Source organism: Gorilla gorilla, chromosome 16 (genome assembly GCF_029281585.2).
Source record: "Gorilla gorilla gorilla isolate KB3781 chromosome 16, NHGRI_mGorGor1-v2.1_pri, whole genome shotgun sequence".
Classification (NCBI taxonomy): domain Eukaryota; kingdom Metazoa; phylum Chordata; class Mammalia; order Primates; family Hominidae; genus Gorilla; species Gorilla gorilla.
Window position 1 is genome coordinate 101,979,058 of NC_073240.2, and position 27,284 is coordinate 102,006,341.

A 27,284-nucleotide genomic window follows, 5' to 3' on the forward strand; every position below is an offset into this window, starting at 1 on the left:
GCAGGGCCCAAAGGATCTTGGTCGTTCTCCCCAGCATGTCTATAACATGAGATTTTATTATGTATTTACTGGCATGTTGGCTTTCTTCTGCCCCCTCTGCCCACTAGAAAGTAAGATCTAGGAGGAGAAGGACCTTATCTGTTTTTTGTTCTTTGCCACCTGTGAGTTATGTTCCTCCAGAATCATGGCTGAATACTGGCCCCCAAAGATACCAGGTCTTCACCTCTGAAACCTGTAAATGTTACCTTATAAGGAAAAATGATCTTTGCAGATGTGAAGGATTTTGAGATGGGGAGATTATCCTGGATTATCCAGGTGGCTCCTAAACCAAAGAGGTGTCCTTATAAAAGAGATGCAGGAAGAGATGTGACACACACAGGAGGGAAGGAGGCCGTGTGTCCACGAGGCAGAGACTAGAGTGATGCAGCCACCAGAGGCTGGAAGAGGCGAGGAAGGGCTTCTCCCCTCGTGCCTCCGCCGGAGGGTGGCCCTAACAACACCTTGACTTTGGCCAAGTGCTACTGGTTTCTAACTTCTGGCCCCCAGAACTGTGAGAGGATACATTTTTGTTGTTTAAAGCCACCGAGTCTGTTGCGATTTGTTACAGCAGCCCCAGGAAATTAACAAGCTGCCATGTATCTCAGTGCCTCGTATGCTGCAGCTAGTAAATATTTGCTGAAAGAATAGGCCGGGCGCAGTGGCTCACACCTGTAATCCCAGCACTTTGGGAGGCCAAGGTGGGTGGATCACCTGAGGGCAAGAGTTCGAGACCAGCCTGGCCAACATGGTGAAACTCCATCTCTACTAATAGTACGGAAATTAGCCAGGCATGATGGCGTGCACCTGTAATCCCAGCTACTCAGGAGGCTGAGGCAAGAGAATCACTTGAACCCAGGAGGCAGAGGTTGCAGTGAGCCAAGACTATGCCATTGCACTGCAGCCTGGGCTACAAGAGCGAAACTCCGTGTCAAAAAAAAAAAAAAAAAAAAAAAAAAGAATAAATGCATGTCCCTATCCACACCTGCTCTCCAGGCCAGCTCATGCCTAGCCATGGCTCAGCCTCTGGTGCCTGCCACCCCAGCCTCTGTGTCCTGGGTGGTTCTGCCCTGCTGGCCTGCAGCCACAGGCTGAGACTGTCTACCAGAAGGTTCATGTCTGAGCAAAGCCAATGCACTCTCCTCGCAGAGCCACTACCTCTTAGACAACATTGACAGCAGAGGCCACAACAGACAGCCTGGGGGGCCGTATCCAGTCAGCAGATAATTTTGTTTGGCCAGTATAGGGTGTTGTTTATAAATTAAATTACATGCCAATATTTTATTACAAGTTGGGAAATTTCACATAAAATCAGAATTTCCCATTTCTTGAAAATCCAGATGATCTTTTCAATTCCAGGATGAATCTCCATGTGGCCCAATCAGTGGGAGCTGAGTGGTGGTTGCCCTGTCTGCCAGGGCCTGGGCTCAGCGCTGACCAACAGGGTGCATGTCAGAGGACTCCTCTGGCCCCCTTTCTGTTTACACACCTACCCCCATGTTTGAGATGGATGATTCAGGTTTTCTCAGCCTTGCAGACAGTCAAGACAACCTCAACCAATGCACTCCCCGGCCGACTTGACTGTTGCCCAGCGCAGCCTTTATAAAGATTCTAAAGTGACACTGCTCAGGGCACTGTTAACCCTCAGCGACCACCAGCCAGGAAAGTGGCCTTTGGGGCCCAGGGCCCACTGAAGGTGCTGGGAGTCACCCAGTTGTTTCCTGGGGACAGTCTTTGCTCTCTCAGTCAGTGGGTAGCAAATTTCCAGAACCACCCAGGCTGACCTCCCACATGGCTGGGAAGACAGCGTGACGGCAGCATCCTCATCTGACTTCCCGAGCGCTCTCAGGCCCACTCAGACAGTGGCTCCAAGGAACCAAAAGCACTAAGGAAAGGAAAGAAAAGGACAGGAAAGGAATGTAAGTGAAACCCTGGGGGAAAGCCCACGAGGAGGACTTTCATTTCACTTGGAGAACACATGGGCCTCAAGTCTCCAAAATGGTGACTTAGGTCTGAAGTTCAAGTGCACATAAGGCTCTGTGCAACCCCTTTTTTTTTTTTTTTTTTTTTTTTTTGAGATGGAGTGTCGCTCTGCTACCCAGGCTGGAGTGCAGTGGTGTGATCTCAGCTCACTGCAACCTCCACCTCCTGGGTTCAAGCGATTCTCCTGCCTCAGCCTCCCCAGTAGCTGGGATTATAGACACCTGCCACCACACCCGGCTAAATGTGCAATCACTTTTTAAACAAGCAGATTGTAGGATGGACATTGGTAGGATCTGATTCCATCCATCTTAGAGGGGACCCAGAGAGCTGCATTTATGGCAGGTGGCCCTGGCGGTTCCCACCCAGGGCAGGGGCGGCAGCAGGCAGAGCCGTCTCCTCTTCTCCAGGCAACGGCCACAGCAGTAGAGGGGCTCAACCTGACAAGGAGAGTGAGTCATTGAATGAAGCCCCGAGGACATGATCTGTCTCCACAGCTGCCATCCACTGGGCTGCTTTTGCAAGCCTTCCCCAGAGCTTGAGAAAATGAATGAATTTAAAACGTGTCAGGGCCTTAATGAGACTAGTAAACTCCTCAGAGTCCTGCTCTGGCTAAGGTTTGTTAATTCTGTAAGCTCTTCTGACCAGGGGTCTCTAGCAGTGGAGGATGAGTTGAGGAATACACTGAATTAGCAGAAGCTGTGTGACTTTAGGCAAGTTGCTTAACCTCTCTGAGCTTCAGTGTTTTTACCTGTAAACTGGGAACAACAATTGCCTCAAAAGGATAGTGCAAAGATGAACAAGGATGAGGAACATGGATGTCCTGACTGTCATTAAACAGTCATGGCAGTTGTCACATATGTGCCCTATGTTTTAAGCATAAAGTTGGGAGATGATGTCTGAAACTGGGGCTTCCACATCCTTGCACTGCTTTGTGACTGCTGGAGGTTCAAGTCAGGGCAAGTTGTCACCTCCCAGTAATGGTGTTCCTCTCAAACAGGCAAAAAATAGAAAAGTGTGCAAATGGGGTGCATTCATTTTAAGGACATGGGGAGCCTAATGGAATGGAAAGCTCAAGAAGACCTGGACCCAGGAATGGGAAATCCAGAGAGAATCCAGGAAGGAGCCTTTCCCCTCTTTCTTTCTGGGCCCCCTTCTCTCATTATCATTTCCCCGTCCACGTGGCTCTCTAGGCAGACCAAAGGTCAGACCTTAAAGAGACTCTGTTCAACCTTGAACTTCCTTGCTGACATGTTTTCAATTCCAGTGTGTGTGACAAATCCTGTCAGGCATTTCCAAGTCCCAACCCCAAATCCCCAGGCCCAGCTTGGGGGTCTTCATCCCCAGTCCACCAGCTGCGAGGAGGGGGTCTCGGCTCAGCCCCAGCGTGCTGTGTTGGTGGCTCCCTCCCCACAGGGGTATCCTTAGATGAGAAGCAAGCCTAGTATCCATAGTGCTTTTCTGAGAGCAGGTGAGCCTTGTTGAAGGCCTCGGGCAAAAAAACAAGCCAGTGAGAGCTGTGTGCATGGGAATAGCAACAAGGTAATATAGGAGAAAGGTCACAGTGGCTTGGGGATGAATTCCAGGACACAGCACTGCAGGAGGGACCATGCCCCTCGAGGCTTCTTATATGTGGTTCCTCAGTTCTTGCCTAAGTTAGGATCCCTGGGCTGACCAACACTGATGTTTGTACCTGGAGCCAAGTCATATTTTAGGCCAATTCTTTCATTCCATGAGAACTTGTCATCAGATTTCCCAGGAAGAACATAAACCTGCCATTATATTTTTGTCTGTTTGGAAGCTTCTTTTGCCCTCTGGAAGCCCAGTGCTACCAAATCCCCTGAAGAGTTTGTGCTGGGTTCAGACCCGGTTCAGTACCCCATTCTCAGCTCCATGGGGGGAAGCTTGCAGCTCTCTATTGATGAGAGTCTTGGCTCTCTGCTGCTTCTTGGGTATCTTTTTGTCACAAGGATGGCTGGTGCTGGCACGCACTGTAAACGAGGATGGGATGGGCCTAAGTTTCCATCATGCTGCAAAGCAGAACCATCTGTTGGTGGCTTCTCTGTTAGCCCGTGGCTGTGAAGAGAGCATTTAACAATGAAGAGCTGGGGCCAGAGACATGAGTCCTTGGCTCCCGTTCCTGTTTGTCTCCAGGCTGCTGCATTCCACAGAAGGCAGGAAACTGACATTCTGAGAATGTTTGTCTCTGCCAGCCAGGGCTTGGCTAATCCTGGTGACCTGCAGCAGATTCCCCACCAAGAAGACATCCAGTGGAAAGACAGGTATGGAATCCCTGGAGCCACAGGCTTTGCACACAAAGACTTGGTGCAGACATCTCCTTGAACCCTCACGATACCCTGAGAGGAGGTTAGGTGGCCATAGAACTAACAAGGGCCACCAGGTTGCACAACCTGAGAGAGCACTCACACTGCAGTTTAAGTGAAAAGCATCTCCTGGGGTTGTGATGCAGTAGACAACCTGGGCAGCTGTATGTGGTGGTCTGTAGCTAATAATTAATAGAGCCAAGTGAGGTTTAGACTTAGGTTCTCGGACTCTAATTTTGTTTTCTTTCCTTTGCCGTCTCTTATATAGGGTTGGCTCTTCTAATGTACCTCACTGGATTTGAAAAGATGCCTGACACCCAAACTCCCTAATACTGAGCTTCTTCATTTGTAAAATAAGATCAAAATATCTAATCCTTTTGACTGTTGTGATGAGAAAATGACCAAATGCAGAAAATATGCCTGACTCATTGGCCTATATCTTAGTGAGAACTGTGGTGATACGGTTTGACTCTGTGTCCCCACCCAAATCTCATGTTGAATTGTAATCCCCAATGTTGGGGGAGGGACCTGGTGGGAAGTGATTGGATCATGGGGGAGGATTTCTCCCTTGCTGTTCTGGTGATAGTGAATGAGTTCTCACAAGATCTGGTTGTTTGAAAGTACGTAGCACTTCCCCCTTTGCTCTCTTTCTCTCCTGCTGCCACGTGAAGATGTGCTTGCTTTCCCTTGCCCTTCTACCACTCTCCACCAATTTCCTGAGGCCTCCCAGCCATGCCTTCTGTACACTCTGTGGAACTGTTAGTCAATTAAACCTCTTTTCTTTATAAATTACCCAGTCTCAGGTACTTCTTTATAGCAGTGTGAGAATGGATTAATACATCAGGAAATAAAGGCAGCTATTACTGTTACTCCTGCTGCTGCTACCATAATAATATTTGTTGTAATTATTATCTTTCCAATATAAATGATTATGTTGCCCACCGCTCTCAGGGAAGTCAGAGTCTAAGGCTCCTAGCTCCACATGGGCAGATTAGGTCCTCCTATCTTCTTCCTTCTTTCCTCAAGCAGGGGAGGCCCAGATCATACCTAGGGGGTCGGTGTGATGCTGCGGGAACCTAGATCAGCTGAGGAAGGAGCAGCCACTTAAACGAAATGACATGAGAGCTCCTGGCACCTGGCAGCCCGTCCTGCACCTGCATGTTTTGCAGGTGTTAGTGGAAATTCTTTGCTTTCTCCATTCAACTGAGTGTGTCACTGAACCCCTGGCTCCCGATTGTGCTTGGAGCAGGGCCTGGTACAAAAGTGCCACATGCAGTGAGTGAACAGATGGAGGAATGAGTAAGTGAGCAAATGTCAGGGCCCCCTCAGCCCAACTTCAGTGCCACACTGTTTTATTTCTTCTTTCCGGCAAATACTTAGGCTGTGTCTGCTTTGTGCCAAGCACCATGGCCAGGTTGCGGCACTACAGCAAATCCCACCTGTCCTTGACCTTGGCTGCTCAGGCCTGCTCTGCTCCCCTTTTCAAGCCAGTGGGCTGTCATTTTTTTGCCCATTTTATCAGTGGCAGCCATGATCTAGGTAGCCAAGTGTTGACACCACAGCTGTCCATACAGCGCTCCTGGCTTTTGCCTACATTTTCCTCTGTGCCCTCTTGCTGAGAGCCTGGCCAGATCAGCTGCACTCCATCTTTGTGGTGGCCGTGAGTGTTTGCCCAGCAGACCCCTGGGCTTAGAGGACGTAAGGGCCCAACCCTTGCCCTGGGTTGTAGAGAGGGAAGTGTCTTCTGAAGTAGAGACAGAAGAGCAGGCAGAAAAATGCACAATCCAGGACAAATATTAGAAACACATAAATATGCACATAGCCACTTACAGCTGCACCAAGTCACATGTATATGGGTGAGAAGGCGCCCCAGGGCGGGGGATGAAAGTGACTAGATCCAGGTGGCGTCGATCCAGGGTCTTCTCCTGCCACCTCTCTTCTTTTCAGCTTCTTTTGGGTCTTCATGCATTGAGCCTTCAGCGCTTGCTGCTTGACTTTTGACTTTGTAGCCTGGCCTGGAGGCACATCAGAGCCTTCTCCCATCACCCCTTGTATGCAGAGAACAAGGCACATTGCTGCCAACTATTCCAGCTGAGTGGAATACAAATACAAAATGCAAATACAAAATACAAAATGCAAAAGCAGTGAAGCTAGGGGCACAAACACAGAGGCTGGTAGCATCAACACTTGATGTAGATCCAGGCTGGGAGTAGGCATCAGGGCACAGTGGGGACTTTGGAAACAGTACCCAGGCTCGGTCTCAGCCATCCTCAAATTCAAGCATCAGACTCCCTGCAGGGCTTGTCAGAACACAGAGTGCTGGGCCCTACGCCGGAGTGTCTGAGGCAGTGGTTCTGGGGTTGAAAACGTGCATTTCTCTTTCTTCTTTATTTGGATTTTTTTGTTTGTTTGTTTGTTTTTGTTTTTGAGACAGAGTCTCACTCTGACATCCAGGTTGGAGTGCAGTAGCGCAGTCTCGGCTCACTGCAACCTCTGCCTCCTGGGCTTAGGCTCCCAAGCAGCTGGGAGTACAGGCACATGCCACCATGCATGGCTAATTTGAATTTTTACTTTTAATTGACAAATAACAATTGCATATACTTATGGGGTAAAATATGATGTTTTGATACATGTATACGTTGTGGAATGATTATATCAAGCTAAAGAGTAACACATCCATCACTTCACATATTTATCAATTCTTTGTAGTGAGAACATTTGACATCTATTCTTCTAGTAATTTTTAAATATATTACGTTATTATTGACCATGGTCACCATATCATACAATAGATCTCAAAAACCTAGTCCTCCTGTCCAGCTGAAACTGTGAACCCCTTTGGTCAACATCTCCCCATCCCCATTCCCCGTCCCCAGTCTCTGGTAGTTACCATTCTACTCTCATCTTCTGCAAGTTTGATTTTTTCAGACTTCACATTTCTTTTTCTTTCTTTTTTTTTTTTTTTTTTGACAGAGTCTTGCTCTTTCACCAGGCTGGAGTGCAGTGGCGCAATCTCAGATCACTGCAACCTCCACCTTCTTGGTTCAAGCAATTCTCCTGCCTCAGCCTCCCCAGTAGCTGGGACTACAGGCACGCACCACCACGCCCAGCTAATTTTTGTATTTTTAGTAGAGACAGGGTTTCACCATGTTGGCCATCTCTTGACCTTGTGATCCGCCCACCTCGGCCTCCCAAAGTGCTGGGATTACAGGCGTGAGCCACCCCACCCGGCCTTCAGACTCCACAGTTCTAACAAGTGTCCAGGTGTTGTGGCTGCTACTGATCAGGACCACGCTCTGAGATCCACTGCCCTGTCTGAAGGGGGCGATGATTCCTCAGCTCCAGCTCCCAGTTGCCTTGGGGAATGCAGCCTGGAGCTGCTAAATCTCCCAATTTTTCAAGAGAGGCCAGAAATACAGATCTTAATGTAAAATGTTTTAACTCTTAAAATTTCCAAGCAAATTGAGAAAAAAAAATAAAAATTTGTTAGAGACTAAGTATCTGTAGGCTGGATTGGACTCCCAGCCTTCCACTTTGTGAGCTGTGTGTTGCGCGCCCATGGGTGGGGACCCCTTACCTCTTGATGATATTTGTGCCCCTTGCCACGCGTTCCCCGGGAGCTGGGAACCTGGGTAGAACCTTTGTGTTATCCTTGCCCCTCACTGCTGACAGAACAAATGAAGATTGGTTGGCCTGTTTTAGGAGCCTCTGCCGTGAGAGGAGAACAAAAAGGCCGTCCATTTTAAGAGGATTATCGCAGACTTCTCAAACCACATATAATTAAATGGTGGAGTGAACCCCTGCGGGGAACCTTGGGCTGGGCTTAGCAAGAAGCCTGGCGAGTCCTGCCAAGTGGGCGATTCAGAGGCCTCTGCGGTCACAATAGTCCCGATAAAATGACAGGCAGCTCAGCTTTCAGAAAACATGAGGTGATCTGAAGGCAAGTCAGGGTAACAGGATCTCTCTCCCCATGCGTGGGATTGTGGAGCAGTTTACACCTTTCTACAGCGCGTCTGGCATCGGAGGCAGGGCCTGGAGGCTGGAACTCCCTCTTCCAGACCTTTCCTTACCAACTTTTCTGGTTCTACTGCAGAACAACAACAAAAACGATTAATAGCGCTGAGGATATCTAGGACTTTTGGGGTCTTTGAGCTTTACTTTCTGTTGAGTGACGATTACCTCCAGGGAAGCAAACACACCAGATATGATGATAGTAGGCCACCTCCTTGTCCCCACTACACACACACACCAACAGGGTACTGAGACATCTTATTGCTAGAACCGAATAAACCTCAAGACCTGTCTGATCAGCTGTGCAGAAATCAATCATTAGACTCATTTTACAAAACAGCTTAATTGAAGACTCCTCAATTCTACATTATTTTTGGCCTCAACTCGTTTGATTTTCAGGATGTCCTGCTCCAGCCTTTTGGAGGGTCACAGTGGTCAAATGTAAAATGTTCCTAGGCCCGGAGATTAAGGTTTAATATTGGTTTTTGTTCAGGTGAAGAAACAGAGGGAAGCTTCCATCCTTAACTCAATGAGTAAACTGCAGCTGGGGTATGGGGTGCCTCGCCCCAGTGTTACCCTGCCCAATTAGCTTTTCGCAGTGTGAGCACCATCAAAAGGGATGCAGGGAATTGAGAACGGATTTATTCTAGAATTTTCTCCTCCTGATACTGTAATGGATTGTCTGTGGGGAGCAGGAAAACATGTTCCTAAGCATGGAAAAGTCATGTGACCATTTGAAATTTGGGCCAGCGCTCCTGTGCCCGTACTTTCAGGTGGCCCTGCCGACTGGAGGGTTTGAGGCTTGGAGAAAACATGTAGGTGCCATACAGACCTGAGAAGAAGACAGTCACTGCAGCACATTCAAAGGACATATTCCAGCTAGTTTTATCAGAGGACATTGCATTAGTCAGTGTTCTCCACACAGGACCAATGAGACGGAGGGCTCTCCTCTCCATTCTGGCTGGTGCCGAGTCCTTTCCCCAGGAAGGGCTGTCTCCCGACTGAGAAGCAAGAGCCCAGCTTTTGCAGCCATTTCTCTAGAGAGTTCCCCTCATCCCGGGGCAGAGTCCTACGTGAGAAAGAATCATGAAACCCACTAGCCACAGCTTTGACAAGGTCTTGTCTATTTCCACGGCCAATCAGAGGAAAGGGTGAAAGTGCCACCGCTGGGGCAGCAAAGGCTGGTGGGGAAGCCGGAGGCTTGGAGGCAAAAGCCCTGGGTCCTTCTCTCTCAGCTGTGACCTTGGGCAGGCTCTGGAATTGGGCTGGGTCTCAAGTGAAATGGGAAGTGGGAGCTCTATGGAAGACACTGTCCAGGGCGCCAGGGGAGGCACAGTTACACAAGGAAGATCCCCAGCTGTGGGAGCCTTTGCTCTACTCATTGAATCCTGGGTACTCAAGGGAACACTTGGAGTGTTCTGGTGAAGTGGGGTTTTCTGGTCTGTTAGCTGGTCTCTTTGTTCAGCTCAATAAAGGTGTTTATGTAGCACCTATCATGTTTTAGTCATGTTACTAGATGCTGTCAATATCAAGGGGGGAAGATGGGGCACTTGCTTGAGAGCAGCGATTTTCAAACTTTCTGATTTCTGAACTTCATTACTCTCTAGCTCTATTTCCCGAAACAGAAAAAAAAATTGAGAAGAGTGATATTGTTTTATGTGATTTCGCAAATGTAGAAAATATTTCACAAGTCTTTTTAATGCCTAGTTTAATAAAAGACAGATGGATTCACATACCTGCTTCACCAGTGGTCTCCAGATGATGCTGGAGGGGTAGAGCAATGGGTATTAATGCAGGGAAAGCGTACTTCCCTTTGGGGGCATTTTTGGTTGTCACATTTGGGGTTTTATTCAGTGAGCCTAGAATTTAACTCCATGTTACATATAAACACAAAGTCATTTTTGCATAGTTTTAATATACTTAGTATTTTCCAAGAATGCAAATACTATGTTATTTGAGAGAAAAGATTATTGTTTGGTTCAGAATTTTATTGAGAATTGTGAACATTTTGTTAACCAACATTGCTAACTGTATTGTTGTTCATGGCATTTGAATTAACACAAACTTCAGCATTAGTCTGCATTTACATCTATTACTGTCACCCTGGCCTTTCCATAGTTGCTGGTGTCTTGTCCACTATTATATATGTGGCGTCTGCAATTTATTTTTTTCTAATTATGTTTTTTATTTTGAGAACATTGTAGACTCACATGCAGTTGTAAGAAATAACACAAAGAAATCTCCTTACCTGTTTTCTCCAATGGTAACATCTTTCAAAACTGTAGCATAATATCACAGTTAGGATATCAACAGTGATGTAGTCAAGATGCAGAATGGTTCCATTTCCTTATGGCTACACCTACTTCCCGCCAGCTCCCTGCCCCCTCCTTAACCCTTGATGAACATTAATATGTTCTCTATTTCTATAACTTTGTCATTTAAAGAGTGTTACATAAGCTAGGCATGGTAACACACGCCTGTAGTCCCGGCTTGAGACCAGGAGGTTGAGGCTGCGGTGAGTTACCATCATGCCACTGCACTCCAGGCTGGGTGACAGAGTGAGACACTGTCTAAAAAAAAAAAAAAAAAAAAGAAAGGGAAAGAAAAAAGAATAGTATATGATAAATGGACTCACAGATCCACTTAGGGTGTTGCGTGGATCAGTAGTCTGTTCCTTGCTGTTGCTCAGCATTATCCCATGGTATGGATGTACCACAGCTGGTTTCATTATTCACCCACTGAAGGACATCTGGGCTGTTTTCCATATGCGGCAATTGCAAACAAAGCTGCTATAAACATTCATGTTCAAGCGTTTGGGTGGATATAAGTCTTCATTTCTCTTGGATAAATGTCAAGTAGTGCAATGCTAGTTGCATGTTTAGATTTATATAAAACTTCCGGCTGGTTTTAACTGTATCATTTCACACTCCCACCAGCCATCTGTGAGTGACTGAATTTCCCCACATCACCAGCTTTGGTGTTGTCGTCACCAATTTTTATTTTAGCCATTTTGATTAGATAGTTAGTGATAATTTATTGTGCTTTTAATTTACGTTTCCCTAATGGCTAAGCTCATTAAATATTTTTTCATGTGCTTATTTGCCATTAGTACATCCTTTTTGGTAAAATGTCTGTTCATGTCTTTGGCCCAATTTCTAAGGATTGTTTGCTTTTTTACTGATTAATTACATGAGTTATATAAATATAGATAGGTAGTTTGCAAATATTTTTGCTCACTCTGTAGCTTGTTTTCATCCTCTTAACAGGATCTTTTGCGGAACAAAAGTGTTTTTGATGATGTTCAATGTCAGTTTCTCCTTGTGTGGATCATGTTTTTGGTGTCAAGTTCAAGAATTTTTTTCTATCCTTAGCCCTGAATATTTTATGTTATGTTCTTTTTTCTACAAGTTTTATAATTTTACAGTTTACATTTTAGCCCATGGTGTATTTTGAGTAATTTTTGTATAAGATAGGGCAAGATTCTTTTCTTTTTGCCTCTGGATGTCCAATTGCACTAGTACCATTTGTTGTAAAGGCTATCTTTACTCTGTTGAATTGCTTCTGCTGCTTTGTTAAAACTCAGTTGGACATACTTGTATGGGTCTATTTCCGGGTTCTCTGCTCTGTTCTATTGATCTATGTATGTCTGTCCGTCTGCCAATACCACACAGTCTTGATAACTGTGACTATAAATAGTAAGCCTTGAAATTGAGTAAACTCATTTATCCCACTTTATTCTTTTTTGAACTTTTGCTTTAGTTATTCCAGTGATTTTCCTTTTTTCATATAAATATAACTAAAACAAAATTCCATATAAATTTGAGAATTTATATGGCAAATTCCTGGAATTTTGACAAAAATTGCATTAACTCTGTATATTAACTTAGGAAGAATTGACATCTTTACTGCGTTGAGGCTCCAATCCGTGAACAAAATATGCTTTTCCATTTATTATATCATCTTTGATTTCCTTTATCAGCATTATATAGTTTTCAGCATACAATTCCTGTAGGTGATTTGTTAGATTTACACCTAAATGTTTTATTTTCCTTTGAACAATTGTAAATGCTATTGTATTTTTAATTTCAATCTCCGTGTGTTCTTTGGTACTATATAGAAAAATGTTATTTTTATGTGTTTATCTTGTATGCTTCAACTTTCCTGAACACATTTGTAAATTCTTAAGAGTTTTTTTAATATATCTCTTGGGATCGTCTATGTGGACAATTACCTCATCCAGAAATTGGATGACTTTTATTTCTTCCTTTCATTACCTTTCTTTTCTATTGTATTGACCAGAACTTCCAGTCTATGCTGAGTAAGAGTGATGAGAGCAGACATCCTGCCTTTGTTCCTAATCTTAGGAGGAAAGCATTCAATCTTTCACAGGTAAGAATGTTTGCTGTAGCTTTTTGTAGGTCCTTTTATCGAGTTGAGCAACTTCCCCTTTATTTCTATTTTTTGAGAATTTTTAAAACATTAATGGGTATTGAATCTTGCCAAATGCTTTTTCTGCATTGATTGGTAGGAATACATGGTTTTCCTTCTTTAGGCTGTTAATATGTTGGATCACATTGATTAGTTTCCTAATATTGGAGCAATCTTGCATGCCTGGAATAAACCCCACAAGGCATTTATCTGAATGTGGCATGAGGATAATACTAGGCTCATAAAAAGAATTGGAAAATGTTCTTGCCTCTTCTATTTTCTGGAAGAGGTTGTATATAACTGGTGTTCATTCTTTTTAAAGAGTTTGGTAGAGTTATCCAGTAAAACTGCCTTGTCCTAGAGATTTCTTCTATGGGAGTTTTAAAATTATAAATTAAATTTCCTTAAGAACTATGGGGCTATTTAAATGTTCTATTTTATATTGGGCGAGTTGTGGTAATTTATATTTTTTAAGGAAGTGATCAGTTTTATCTAAATTGTCAAATTTATGCATGTTGAATACTTTCTCGTATTGCCTTATTATCTGTCTGTATAATCCTGCAGAGACTGTAGTAATATTCCTTGTTTCAACCCTGATATTGGTAATTTGCATCTCTCTCTTGTTTTTAGTCTTTCTAAAGATTTGTCAGTTTTGTTGGTGTTTTTAAAGAACCAGTTCTTTGTTTTGTTGATTTTTCTCTATATTTTGTTTTCAATTTTATTAATTTCTGCGTTTATCTATATTATTTTGTTCTTTTTGATTGCTATTGATTTATTTTGCATTTCTTTCTCTAGATTAAGAACCCAGATTAATGATTTGAGACTTTTCCTGTTTCCTAATGTGTGCGTTTCATGTTATAAATTTCCCTCTCAGCACTATGTTAGCTGCGTCCCTAAAATTTGGATATATTGTATTTTAATTTTTATTCATTTTGATATATTTTAAAACATTTTTTCCTACAGAGTTTATTTTTTACTCAGGGATTATTTAAATATGTGTTGTTTAGTTTCTAAGTGTCTGGAAATTTCTTGTTATTTTTCTGCTTTTGATTTCATGTTGAATTCCACTGTGGTTAGAGAATACACTCGGTATGAGTCTAATTCTTTTAAATTTGTGAATTTTTTTAATGGCTGGTAATATGTCCTATCTTGGTATATGTTTTGTGGACACTTGGAAAGAATATATATTCTGCTGTTGAGCGATGTGTTCTATGAATGTCATTTAGATTTGTTGACTGATGGTATTGCTGAATTCTTCTCTCTATACTTGCTGATTTTCTTTCTAGTTGTTTCATAAATTGTTCAGATAGGTGCATTGAAATCTCCAACTATAATTGTGGATTTCTCTATTTCTCCTTTTAGTTTTATCAGTTTTGTGTTCATATATCTTGTAGCTCTGTTGTTAGGTGCATACATATTTAGAATTACTGTATCTTCTTGATGGATTGACACTTTTATTATTATATTATTATATGTCTCTTTCTGTCTCTGGTAATTTTCTTTGCTCTGATATCTACTCCATCTTATGTTTATATAGCCATTCCTGCTTTCCTTTGATTGATGTTTGCATGATTTTTTAAAAATCCCTTTACTGCCAACCTGCCTTTATCATTATATTGGAAGAAATTTCTTTTGGATAACATATGGTTGAATAATGTTTGTTGTTGTTTAATTTTTAAGACTTTATTTTTAAGAGCAGTTTTAGGTTCATAGCAAAATTGAGAGGGAGGTGCAGAGATTTGCCTTATACTCTCTGCCCCTAAACATGCATAGCCTCCCTCTGTTTCTGTCTTCTGAAAGTGGCTGTAGAGAGTTGGTGTAGTTTCTTCCTTAAATGTTTGGTAGAAATCACCAGTGAACCTATATGGATGGGCCTGAGGCTTTTTGTTTTGGAGGTAATTGATTCAACCTCTTCAATAGATATAGACCTATTAAGATTGTCTGTTTCTTCTTATGTGAGTTTTGGCAGCTTGTGTCTTTCAAGATATTGGTCCATTTTATCTAGGTTACCAAATTTGTGGGCATAGAGTTGTTCATAGTATTTATTTATCATCCTTTCAGTGTCTATGGGCTCTATAGTGACGTCCCTTCTCTCATGTCTGATATTAGTAATTTGTGTCCTGTCTTTTTTTCTTAGCCTGGCTAAAGGCTTATCAATTTTACTGGTCTTTTCAAAGTACCACGTTTTTATTTCATTGATTTTTTGTGTTAATTTCCTATTTTCAATTTAATTAATTTTTGTTCTAATTCTTATTATTTCTTTTCTTCTGTATTCTTGGAATTTAATTTATTCTTTATTTCTAGCTTCCTAATGTAGAAATTAGTTTGTTTTTAGATCTTCTTTTCTTACATGTGTATTCAGTGCTATAAATTTCCCACTAAGTGTTGCTTTCACTGCATCCCACAAATTTTTATTAGTTATGTTTTAATTTTCATTTAGTCCAAAATATTTTAAAGTTTCCCTTTAGTTTTCTTCTTTGACCGTATATTATTTAGAAAGGTGTTGTTTAATCTCTATGTAGTTGGGGATTATCCCATTATCTTCCTGTCATTAATTTCTAGTTTAATTACTTTGGGGTCTGAAAGTAGATATTCAATGATTTCTGTTTTTTGTTTTTTTTAATTACGTGTATTTTATAGCCCAGAATATGGTCCATTTTGGTGAATGTCCCATGTGAGCTTGAGAAGAATATGTATTCTGCTGTTGTTGGATGAAATAGTCTAGAGATATCAATTATATCCAGTTGATTTATGGTGTTGTTGAGTTCAATTATGTCCTTACTGATTTACTGCTTGCTGGATCTGCCCATTTATGATCAAGAGTTTTTAAATCTTCAACTATGACAGTGTATTCATCTATTTTTCCTTGCAATTCTATCAGTTTTTGTGTCTCATAGTTTGACACTCTGATGCTAAGTGCGTACACGTTAAGGATTGTTATGTCTTCTTGGAGAATTGACCCATTTATCACTATGTAATGCCCTTCTTTATCCATGATCACTTTCCCTGCTTTTAGGTCTGCTTTTTCTAAAATTAATATGGCTACTTCTGCTTTCTTTTGATTAACCTTACTTTGTAATATTTTGTCCATTTTCTTTTAACCTATTTTTATCTTCATATTTAAAGTGGGTTTGTTTTTTGTTTTTTTTTTGGTAGAGAACATATAGTTGGGTCTTGTTTATTGATCCACTCTGACAATGACTGTCTTTTAGTTGGTGCATTTATATCATTGACATTCAAAATTATTATTGGTATAATTGGATTCATATTATACCATTGACATTCAACATTATTATTGATATCATTGGATTCGTATCTACCATATTTGTTACACTTTTCTGTTTGTTGCCTTTCATCTTTCTTTCTTCTTTTGTCTTCTACTCTTTTCCTATCTTTTGTGGTCTTAATTAGCATTTTACATTCCATTTTCTCTCCTTTCTTGGCATATCAGTTGTACTTCTTTTTTTTATTTTTTAGTGGTTTCCCTAGAGTTGTAACATACATTGACAACTAATTTGAGTGTACTTTTAAATAACAATATCCCACTTCACAAGTTGTTGAATACCTTATAATAACAAATAATCCAAATTCCTCTTTTCCATTTCTTGTATCACTGCTGTCACTAATTTTATTTATATATAAGTGCATATATATATATCTAATACAATGTTGCTATTATTATTTTAAACAAATTTATCTGTTAAATCAATTGAGAATAAGAAAAATAAACATTTTTATTTTACCTTCACGTATTTTTTCTTCAACCTTTATACTTTCTTTACGTAGGTCCAGGTTTCTGAACTACATTATTTTCCTTCTCCCTAAAGAACTTCTTTTAAAATTTCTTGCAAGGCAGGTTCACTGGCAATGAATTCCCTCAATATTTGTTTGTCTGAGAAAGTATTTTTCCTTCACTTTTGAAGGATAATTTTACAGGGTACAGAACTGTAGGTTGCTGGGTTGTGGGTTTTATTTCCCCACACTTTATTTCACTCTACTCTCTTCTTACTCGCATGGTTTCTGAAGAGAAGTTGGATATAATTTCTTATCTTTGTTTCTTTGTAGTAACATGTTTTTCCTCTCTTTGATTTTCTGTAGTTTGAAGATGATAGGCCTAGGTGCAGTGTTTTTGGCATTTATCCTGCATGGTGTTCTCTGAACTTCCTGGGTCTATGGTTTGGTGTGTGACATTAATTTGGTGGAAATATTGTTCCAGTATTTTTTTCTGTTTTTTTTCTCTCTTTCTTATCTTTCTTTTGATGGGTTACTAATAAGCCCATCAAATGCATCCTTCGTTTCTGTTACAGTGTTTTTGTCTTTCAGCAGTTCTTTTTGGTTCTTTCTTAGGATTTCTACCTCCCTGCTTATATTGCCCATCTGTTCTCGCATGTTGTCTACTTTGTCCATTTAAAACAGACTCTTCCAATCTCTGTCTTATAAATGGTGCACTTAGATCATTTACATTTAATAGAATTATAAATATGTTAAAACTTAAGTCTGCCATTTTAAAATTTTGTTTATTCCTTTTTTTCATTGTTTCTTTGTTTTCTTTTTCTGCTTCCTATGGGTTACTTGAACATTTTTTAGAATTCCAATTGATTTATCTGTAGTGCTTTTGAGTGTATTTCTTAGAATTTTTTTTAGTGATTGCTCTAAATATTAAATTACATAAAATAATTTATCACTGTCTGCTAGTATTGTCATTTTACCAGTTAATTCAGTATAGATATCTTCCCTCTCTTTATATCCCTTTACCTTCTTCCAGTTGTAACTGTACTGAATTTTCCTCTGCATATCTTTAGAACCATATCACACAGTGTTATAATTTTTGCTTTTCCCATCAAACTTAATTTAGAAAATTCAAGAGAAGAAGGAAAATCTTTTAGTTAGTAATTTTGTTCTTTCCATGTTCTTTCTTCCTTTTAGATATCTTTTTTTTTTTTTTTTTTTTTTTGAGACAGAGTCTCGCTGTGTCACCAGGCTGGAGTGAAATGGCATGATCTCGGCTCACTGCAACCTCCGCCTCCCAGGTTCAAGCAATGCTTGTGCCTCAGCCTCCTGAGTAGCTGGGATTACAGGGCCGCACCACCACGTCTGGCTAATTTTTGTATTTTTAGTAGAGATGGGGTTTCGCCATGTTGGTCAGGCTGGTCTCCAACTCTTGGCCTCACATGATCTGCCTGCCTTGGCATCCTGAAGTGCTGGGATTACCGGTGCAAGCCATTGGCCCCAGCCCCTTTTAGATATTCTAAGATTCTTTCTTTTATTGTTTTGTCTCTATTTTGAGAAATTCCTTTATTATTTTAGGGTAGATTTGCTGGTGACAATTTTCTTAGTTTTCCTTCATTCAAAACTGTCTTGATTTTTCACTTCAATCATAAGGCTATTTTACTAGGTATTGATTCTAGGTTGACAATTCCTTTCTTTCAGCACTTGAAAAATATTACACCCCTTTCTTCTGGCCTCTTTGCTTTCTGAAGAGAAATCTGCTGTCATTCAAATTGTTTTTCCTCAATAGGTAAGATGTTATGGTTTTCTCTGGCCACTTTCAGAATTTTTTTTTTTTGTCTTTAGTTTTCAAAAGCATTACTTTGATGTGTCTTGGCATGTTTTTCTTGGGGTTTATTCCATTTGGCATTTGTTCTACTTCTTGAATCTACAAATTTATGTCTCTTGCTAAATTTGGTTAAGTTTTTCAGCCATTATTTCTTCAAGTGCTTTTTCAGCCTGGACCTTTTTCTTCCAGGACTCTTATGACCCAAACATTAGATCGTTTGTCATAGTCCCCCTCGGTCCCCAACCCTCTGTTCTTTTTTTTTTTTTTTCCAGAATATTTTCTCTCTGTTGTTCAGATTGGCTTATTTCTATTTTTCTATCTTCAAGTTTACTGATTCTTTCCTCTGTCCCCTCATTCTGCTGTTGAACCCATCTACTAAGCTGTTTATTTCAGCTATTGTATTTTTCAGTTCTAAAATTTTCATTTGGTTCTTCTTTACATCTTCTTTGTGGAAAATTTCTGTTTCTTAATTTTTTTTTTTAGATGTATTTCGTGATCATAATTGCTTGTTAGAGCATTTTTATCATGGCTTCTTTAAAATATCTTTAAGATAATTTTAACGTCTTTGTCATCCTGATGTTGGCATCTATTCACTGTCTTTTTCATTACATTTGAGATCTTTCTAGTTCTTCACATGATGAGTGATTTTTAACTCTAATCTGGACATTTTTGTATTATGTTAGGAAAATTTGGACCATATTTAAATCTTCTGTTTTAGCTAGCTTTCTCTGACATTGTTTTTGCAGAGGTGGAAAAGGAGTGCTGCCTTCTTACTGCCAGGTAGGGGTAGAAGTCCAGGTTCCTCACTCAGCCTCTGTGGACACCTGAGCTGTGGGGTTCTTTGTTGTTGCTGGATGTGGGTGGAAGGTCTAGCTCCCTAACTTGTCTCCACTGACCCTGGGGGTTCATATCTCATTACTTACCAGTGGGGATGAAAATCTTAGGTGTCTACTTGGTCTTCTCTGATGTCACCCTTTGGTGTGTGTTAAGAGTCTCACAAAGGTAGAAGTCTAGGCTCTCCCCTTGGTCTTTGCTGATGTAGGTAATGTTTTCTGTGGTTTTCATTGGAATAGAGCAGTTAGTCTGTACAAGTTTTCTGTCTTGCTAGGCTGCCCCTTTCTTGGCCCTTTTGTTAGAGAGAGCAAGCTTTCGTTATTGTGGTGGTTGTTTGTGTTCATCGGGATCTCCAGCTTGCCAGCTTTTTCAGTTCCAAGTTTAGGATATATGAGGCAAAAAGAAACCCTACAGAACTCACTACCACATCATTCCTTGAGTCTTAAGGCACTTAGCCAGCCTACCTTCTCCTCATCACCTTTCAGAGACTATCATGTTTGTTTTATATATAATGTCCAGAGTTTTAGTTGTGCTTAGTGGGAAATTAGGGAAAGATATGTCTACTCCATCTTCCCAGAAGCAGAATTTTTCCTAATTTATTTATTTTAATTAAAAAAATCATTTTAGGAGGCTTATTTGCCAAAGTTAAGGACATGCACCGGGGAGATAGGTCTATGCCTTTCTTTAAATATGATTTTGAGGGCTTCAACATTCAAAAGGGAAAGGGTAGGATACTGAGAAATACACAATTTTCATGTGAATGGGGTAGGGGGAAATAGTCATTCATGCCTTTGTCTGGCTCAGTGAATCTGCATTTTTACACAAGATAACGTAGACAACAGGGCAGAGGAAACAATTATGTATGCCTTAGTCTCAGATGAACAAAGGGACGACTTTGAGTTCTGTCCTTTCTCTCTGTACCTGTGAAGATAAGCTATCAATTTACACGGCTATGGTGAACTTTAACAGAACCACTTTAGGGTAAAGATCTTGGGTCCCACAAGGAATTTTCATGTGGGCACAATGTGAGGGAAGTATGTAGCTTTTCATCTTTGTAACCATCTTATTTAGGAATCAAAATGGGAGGCAGGTTTGCATGACCTGGTTCCCAGCTTGGCTTTTCCCTCTGGCTTAGTGAGTTTGGGGTCCCAAGATTCATTTTCCTTTCACAATTGTAATGTTAACTCCTAGTAACGTTTTTTTGACAATGGTTTTGGCAATGATTTTTTTTCTTTTTTTTTTTAACTTTTGTTTTAAGTTCTGGTGTACATGTGAAGGTTTGTTATGTAGGTAAACTCATGTCATGGGGGTTTGTTGTACAGATTATTTTATCACCCAGGTATTAAACCCAGTACCCAATAGTTGTCTTTTCTGCTCCTCTCCCTCCTCCCACCCTCAACATTCAAGTAGACCCAATGTCTATTGTTTCCTTCTTTGTGTTCACAAGTTCTCATAATTTAGCTCCCACTTATAAGTGAGAATGCAGTACTTGGTTTTCTGTTTCTGTGTTAGTTTGCTAAGGATAACAGCCTCCAGCTCCATCCACATTTCTGCAAAAGACATGATCTTGTTTTTTTATCGCTGCACAGTATTCCATGGTGTTTATGTACCACATTTTCTTTATTCAGTCTGTCATTGATGGGCATTTAGGTTGATTCCATGTCTTTGCTATTGTGAATAGTGCTGCAGTGAACATTTGTCTTTATGCTAGAATGATTTATATTCCTCTGGGTATATACCCAGTAATGGGACAACAGGGTTGAGTGGTAGTTCTGCCTTTAGCTCTTTGAGGAATCGCCATACTGCTTTTCACAATGGTTGAACCAGTTTACATTTCCACCAACAGTGTGTAAGTGTTCCATTTTCCCCACAACCTTGCCAGCATCTGTTATTTTTTGACTTTTTAGTAATAGACATTCTGACTGCTGTGAGATGGTATCTCATTGTGGTTTTGATTTGCATTTCTCTGATGATCAGTGATATTGAGCTTATTTTCATATCATTGTTAGCCACATATTTGTCTTCTTTTGAAAAGTGTCTGTTCATGTCCTTTGCCCCCTCTTTAATGGGGTTGTTTTCCTCTTGTAAATTTGTTTACGTTCCTTATAGATGCTGAGTATTAGACTTTTGTCAGATGCATAGTTTGCAAATGTTTTCTCCTATTCTGTAGGTTGTCTGTTTATTCTGCTGATGGTTTCTTTTGCTGTGCAGAAGCTTTTAAGTTTAATTAGATCCCATTTGTCAGTTTTTACTTTTGTTGCAATTGCTTTTGATGTCTTTGTCATGAACTCTTTGCCAGTTCCTATGTCCAGTATGGTATTGCCTAGGTTGTTTTCCAGAGTTTTTTATAGTTTTGGGTTTTACATTTATGTCTTTAATCCATCTTAAATTAATTTTTGTATATGGTGTATGGAAGGAGTCCAGCTTCAATATTCTGCATATTGCTAGCCAGGTATCCAGCACATTTATTGAATAGGGAGTCTTTTCCCCATTGCTTCTTTTTGTCAGCTTTGTTGAAGATCAGATGGTTGTAAGTGTGCGGCCTTACTTCTGGGCTCTCTATTCTGTTACATTGGTGTATGTGCCTGTTTTTGTACCAGTACCATGCTGTTTTCGTTACTGTAGCTCTGTGGTATAGTTTGAAGTTGGGTAATGTGATGCCTCCAGACTTGTTTTTTTTGCTTAGGATTGCCTTGGCTATTCAGGCTCTTTTTTGGTTCCATGTGAATTTTAAAAGTTTTTTTCTATTTCTGTGAGGAATGTTGTTGGTAGTTTGATAGGAATAGCATTGAATCTGTAGTTGCTTTGGAAAGTAGGTCTATTTTAATGATATTGATTCTTCCTATCCATGAGCATGGGATTTTTTTCCATTTGTTTGTGTCTTCTCTGATTTATTTGAGTAGTGTTTTGTAATTCTCATTATTAGAGATCTTTCACCTCCCTGGTTAGCTGCCAAATTTATTTTTAAAACATCTTATATTAGTCATGGTTTTCCAGAGAAATAGAACCAGTAGAATGAGTGTGTTTGTGTATACACATGTGTACAACCTATTGTGTGTGAGTGTGCATGTGTGAATGTGTATGTGTGTATATACATATGTATACATACATACTATTGGATATATTCACATACATGCACACACATATACCATATTAGAGATATATATATGTGTGTGTGTGTGTTGTGTGTGTGTGCACATATATATATGGAGAAGACAGAGGTGGGAGAGAGAGGGGGGGAAATAGGAAGAGAGAGAGAGAGAGACAGACTGACTTATTTTAAGGAATTGGCTCTCACATAACTGTGAGGGCTGGCATGTCCAGAATCTGCAGGGCAGGCTGACAGGCTGGAGATCCAGGAAAGAGCTGTGGCTGCAGCTTAAGTCCAATGGCATCCTGGAGACAGAATTCCTTCTTCCTTGGGGGACCTCAGTCTTTGCTCTTAAGACCTTCAACTGATTAAACAGGCCCATCCACATTATGAAGGATTAATCTGGCTTATTTAAAATCTGCTGATTTTTTTTTTTTTTTGAGATGAAGTTTCACTCTTGTTGCCTAGGCTGGAGTGTAGTAGCAAGATCTCAGCTCACTGGGACCTCTGCCTCCCGGGTTCAAGCAATTCTACTGCCTCAGCTTCCCAAGTAGCTGGGATTACAGGCACCTGTCACTACGCCCAGCTAATTTTTTTTTTTTGTTTTAATTAAAGATTGGGTTTCACCATGTTGGCCAGGCTGGTCTTGAACTCCTGACCTCAGGTGATCTGCCCGCCTCAGCCTCCCAAAGTGCTGGGATTGCAGGAGTAAGCCACTATGCGGACCCAAGTCTGGTGATTTAAATGTTAATCTAATCCAAAAAATACCTTTACAGCCACAACTAGACTGGTATTTGACAAAATATTCAGGTACTCTGGCCTAGCCAAGTTGACACATAAAAATAACCATCATATATATTATTTTTTAAAAAGTAATTTCTTCTCATTTCTGCATTACATTAAAGTTAGGGAATAGTACTGAATTTAATAACTTTTTAAATGTGGTTGAGTTATGTTACTTGACTTTTATTTCAGGATAAAAACAGGGACATTATAAAGCATTAGTTATAAAGAGAGTATTTGGAGCATTGAGAACCACCACCTTTGAGGAACTTTAGTCTCACCTACTTCTCCATCTCTTCCGCATGTTCAAGTTTCACAGTATTAAGTTGAATCCTATGACATTGCTGTTTTTTTGGTCAATGATGGTTGCATATCAGCAGTTTCATTATGGTTAATCTAATATATGCATGTACACAAATAGCAGCAGGAGTATATTAGGTGCCACTTTGTAAGGGTACAGCTCATCACGTGCTGGTCACTCTGGGTGCCAGAATATTGACTTTCAGGGTCCTTTGGTCCTCCAGTTCAATTCCCTCTCTGGAACAATCTCTGATGTGCTTTCTTGCTTGGGATTGAATAAAGACAATCATTGCACCCTATGAAATGAGCTAAACAATTGATAGATATGCACAGCAACCTATAATTAAATAGCACATGCAGCTCCCATTTAGACATTCCATTAGGTCTCCTCATTAGAACATCAATGAGGCCTTTAGCCAAGAACCTGTTTAGTTCTCTGGCTCATGGTTCTTCATCATGATTATCTACTCTGCCCCACAGCTAGTCTTTCACTTATAATTACCATTTATTGAGTGTCTACTTTCGTGATTTGCATTGTCTGTATTTCTGAAAATAGCAGAGTAGGGTAGATACCAGTGTTGCTTTTCTAACATGTAAGCAAATACTTATTGAGCCCACTCTGTCTGCTGGCTCTTTCAACCTTTGCCTTTTTAAAATATGATGCTTTAAAAATGATGCAGTAGATTTTGGGGACTAGAAGGGAAAGGGTGGGAGGGGGCTGAGGGATGAAAGACTACACATTGGGTACAGTGTACACTTCTCGGGTGATGGGTGCACCAAAATCTCACAAATCACCACTGAAGAACTTACTCATGTCACCAAACACCACCTGTTCCCCAATAACCTATGACAATAAAAATAAATTAATAAATAAATAAAATTTTATGCTTTAAGTTGGATCTTTGTCAACCTTAGTTCTGTAGCTTTAACTTCCCTGACATATAAAACACTGCACAGATCTATTCAACAGTAGACATAACCCAAGTTAGTAGTCTGAAAAGATGCCCCATATAACAACTTGTGGATGATTTTGCATTTATCTTTGGATGCAGCAATGAACTTTATGGATGTGAGTAATGAATTTAGGTGTTCATGTGTACCCTGACTTTTGGTAGAAAATTAATGATCTTCAGATTGAGAGTTCGATAAAAAATTCTTCTCCTGTTAGTCAAAGAAGTTTTGTGGTGGTTATTTCCCAATATACAATTAAGTTCCACCCCCTACCCCCATCTTACCCAGGGCTTTAGATATTTGAGTTCCTCTCCCCAACTATATCATCCCACTTGTATGTAAACTACATAGATAGTCCTTATATTTCTGGAAATCTTGACCATGAGAGTCTGGCATGAAGGATGGGGGACAGGCAACTGAGGTTTGAGTCTTTTCTGTATACCCTAACAAGTTCTATCCATGGATGGAAACGCTATACCTTCTCATCAGACATCTGTGGGCTCCTGAGACATCAAGAACAACTTTATTTTCTTTTGTTAACATTTTGTTAGAAAAGTCCTGAATATATCCAAATGTATATACAAGGTATAAAAAACAGCCATCATTGCATCTCAATAATCATCACCTCATAGCTAATACATAGCATCTCTAGCCTGCCCATTTTCTTTCCTTCCCCTGATAGGATTCTTTTGAAGCAAATCCCAGACAGCAAGTATTTTAGTCTATAAGTACTTTAGCATTTATATCTAAAAGATAAGACTCTTAAAAAAAACCATATTGCTATTATCAAATCTAAAAATTTTAACAATAAAAATGTCATATATTCTTATTTCCTGAACTATCTCATAACTCGTTTTTACAGTTGGTTTGTTTGAATCAGGATTCAAATAAAGGTCACACATTTCATATGGGTTGATGAGTCTCTTAAGCATCTTTCCCATCCCCCTTAATTTTCCTGTTGAAGATCCAGGTCATTCATCCTGTGGAGTTTGTCAGATTCCGGACCTTGCTGATTGCATCCCTATGGTGTCATCTAACATGATCTTCCATCTGCAGTGTTTCTTATAAAATGGTAGATCTGTGACTTTATAATAAACAGGTTGGATTTTTTTGGCAAAAATACTTCATGGGTGGTGGTGTGTACTTCTATCAGGAGACACATAATCTCTGGTTCTCTCCCCTTCTGTGCTATTAAGATGGATCAATGGTTTCAAATATTGTTAGCCTGATCCATCAGTTATTAAAATTCCCCATCAGCTTTTTGCCTAATGGTTTTAGCAGACATTGATGACCATTAGAGGTTTCAAAATGGTGATCTTCCAACTTTATCATTCCTTCTCCACGTGTTAACTAAAATACTCCTACAAAGAGAAACTTCCTCTCACCAAAAACTTTGTTACCCTGAGGCACAGTTCCTTCAGGGAAGGCCAGATAAATGTTTAATTTTTTCCCCTTTGTTTACAGATTTCAGAATAATAAACTGGCATTCTATTAGCCTTAAAAGTTAAAAATGAGTTTGGCGTTTGTCTCATGTTTTTTTGCTTATCATTATGAACTCACGGATTAAACATATTTATGTGTTTTTTATGCTTCAATGCATTGTAACTGCTGTTCTTGATGCTCATATTGTACTACCTTTGGCCAGTAGGAGCCTTCTGTGGTTGGTTCCTGAATCCCTTTGACCCAACAGCAGCCGTCCATGACTGTGTACATGTTCTCAGATTTGACAAGATGATCCAGGTTTATCTTGTGTATTTCCTGCTCCACACCTGGATCCAGACATTTCTTCAAAGAGCCTGATTTCTTTTGGTGAAAAATGGAATTTAGAGACCAAAATCGAGGCATTTGTGGTGTTTATCACTCGTCGGCTGATCGTTGTTTCTAGGCCTTTGTGAATAAATGGAACAAGGAAATACATTTTTCTTAAAGGAAACACATTATGAGTTTATTCTGATATCTTCAGATTCAAATTTAGGATTACAAAGATTTTACATTGGACCTCTTTTATTTAAAATCTTGATTCCTAACATTTGTAAGGTTATTTACTTCATGTTAGCATATACATAAGCTTTAGAACATCAATTCCCAAATGATTTCTAGCAACATGATTAGTAACAATTAAGATTTCTTTGCAGTTACTTTTTTTGTCATTGGGGTGTACCCCACTAGAAATGTTCCGTAGAATTACTGTGTTTTAAAATATACCCCTCTGTATGGCTAGGACATTAAGTCAATACAGAGACTTATTTCATTAAATCTGACTTTTTATTTTCACAAATTACTTTATAAATGTTCCTCATATTTCACTTTATATTTATGTAGAACATTTATATTGCACAAAAACAAAAGTTTCTCTTTAAAAATGTATTCTTCAATTGTTTTTTCTTCACAAAATGATATATTCTGGAGATTGTCTTTAGCAATGCATAGAGATAGTCCTCATTTCTCTTAACATCTGAATAATTCTCCATTGAGTAGAAGTACTATAGTTTGAACACTAACTTTATATAATTCTATTTGTGGACATTTTAATTGTTTCCTGTCTTTTAATATAACCATGCATATTTAAAAAACATTTTGGGAATATGTATTTATAATAGATTTCTAAAGGGAGATTTCTGGATCAAATGCTTGTGTAATTTTGCTAAATATTTCAAAATTTCTTTTCATAGTGCTGAAGAATTTTTTCTTACTCCCACCAGCACCAAGTTTGTCATCAAACTTTTGGATTTTTGTCCCTTAAATGTAAGAATAATACTCATTATAGTTTTCATTTACATTTCTCTTATTGTGAAGATGGTTAATCAATGTGCATGTGGATGAGGACTATTTGCATTTTTTTCTGATATATATGCTCATAGCTCCGGCTTATTTTTCTATGAGATTCTTAGTCTTTTTCTTCTCTCTTTTAAGAAACTCTTTCACAATCTATTTTTCCTTTTTCATTTATTTATGGTGTTTTTGTTTGCTTTTTTTTTCATGCAAAAGT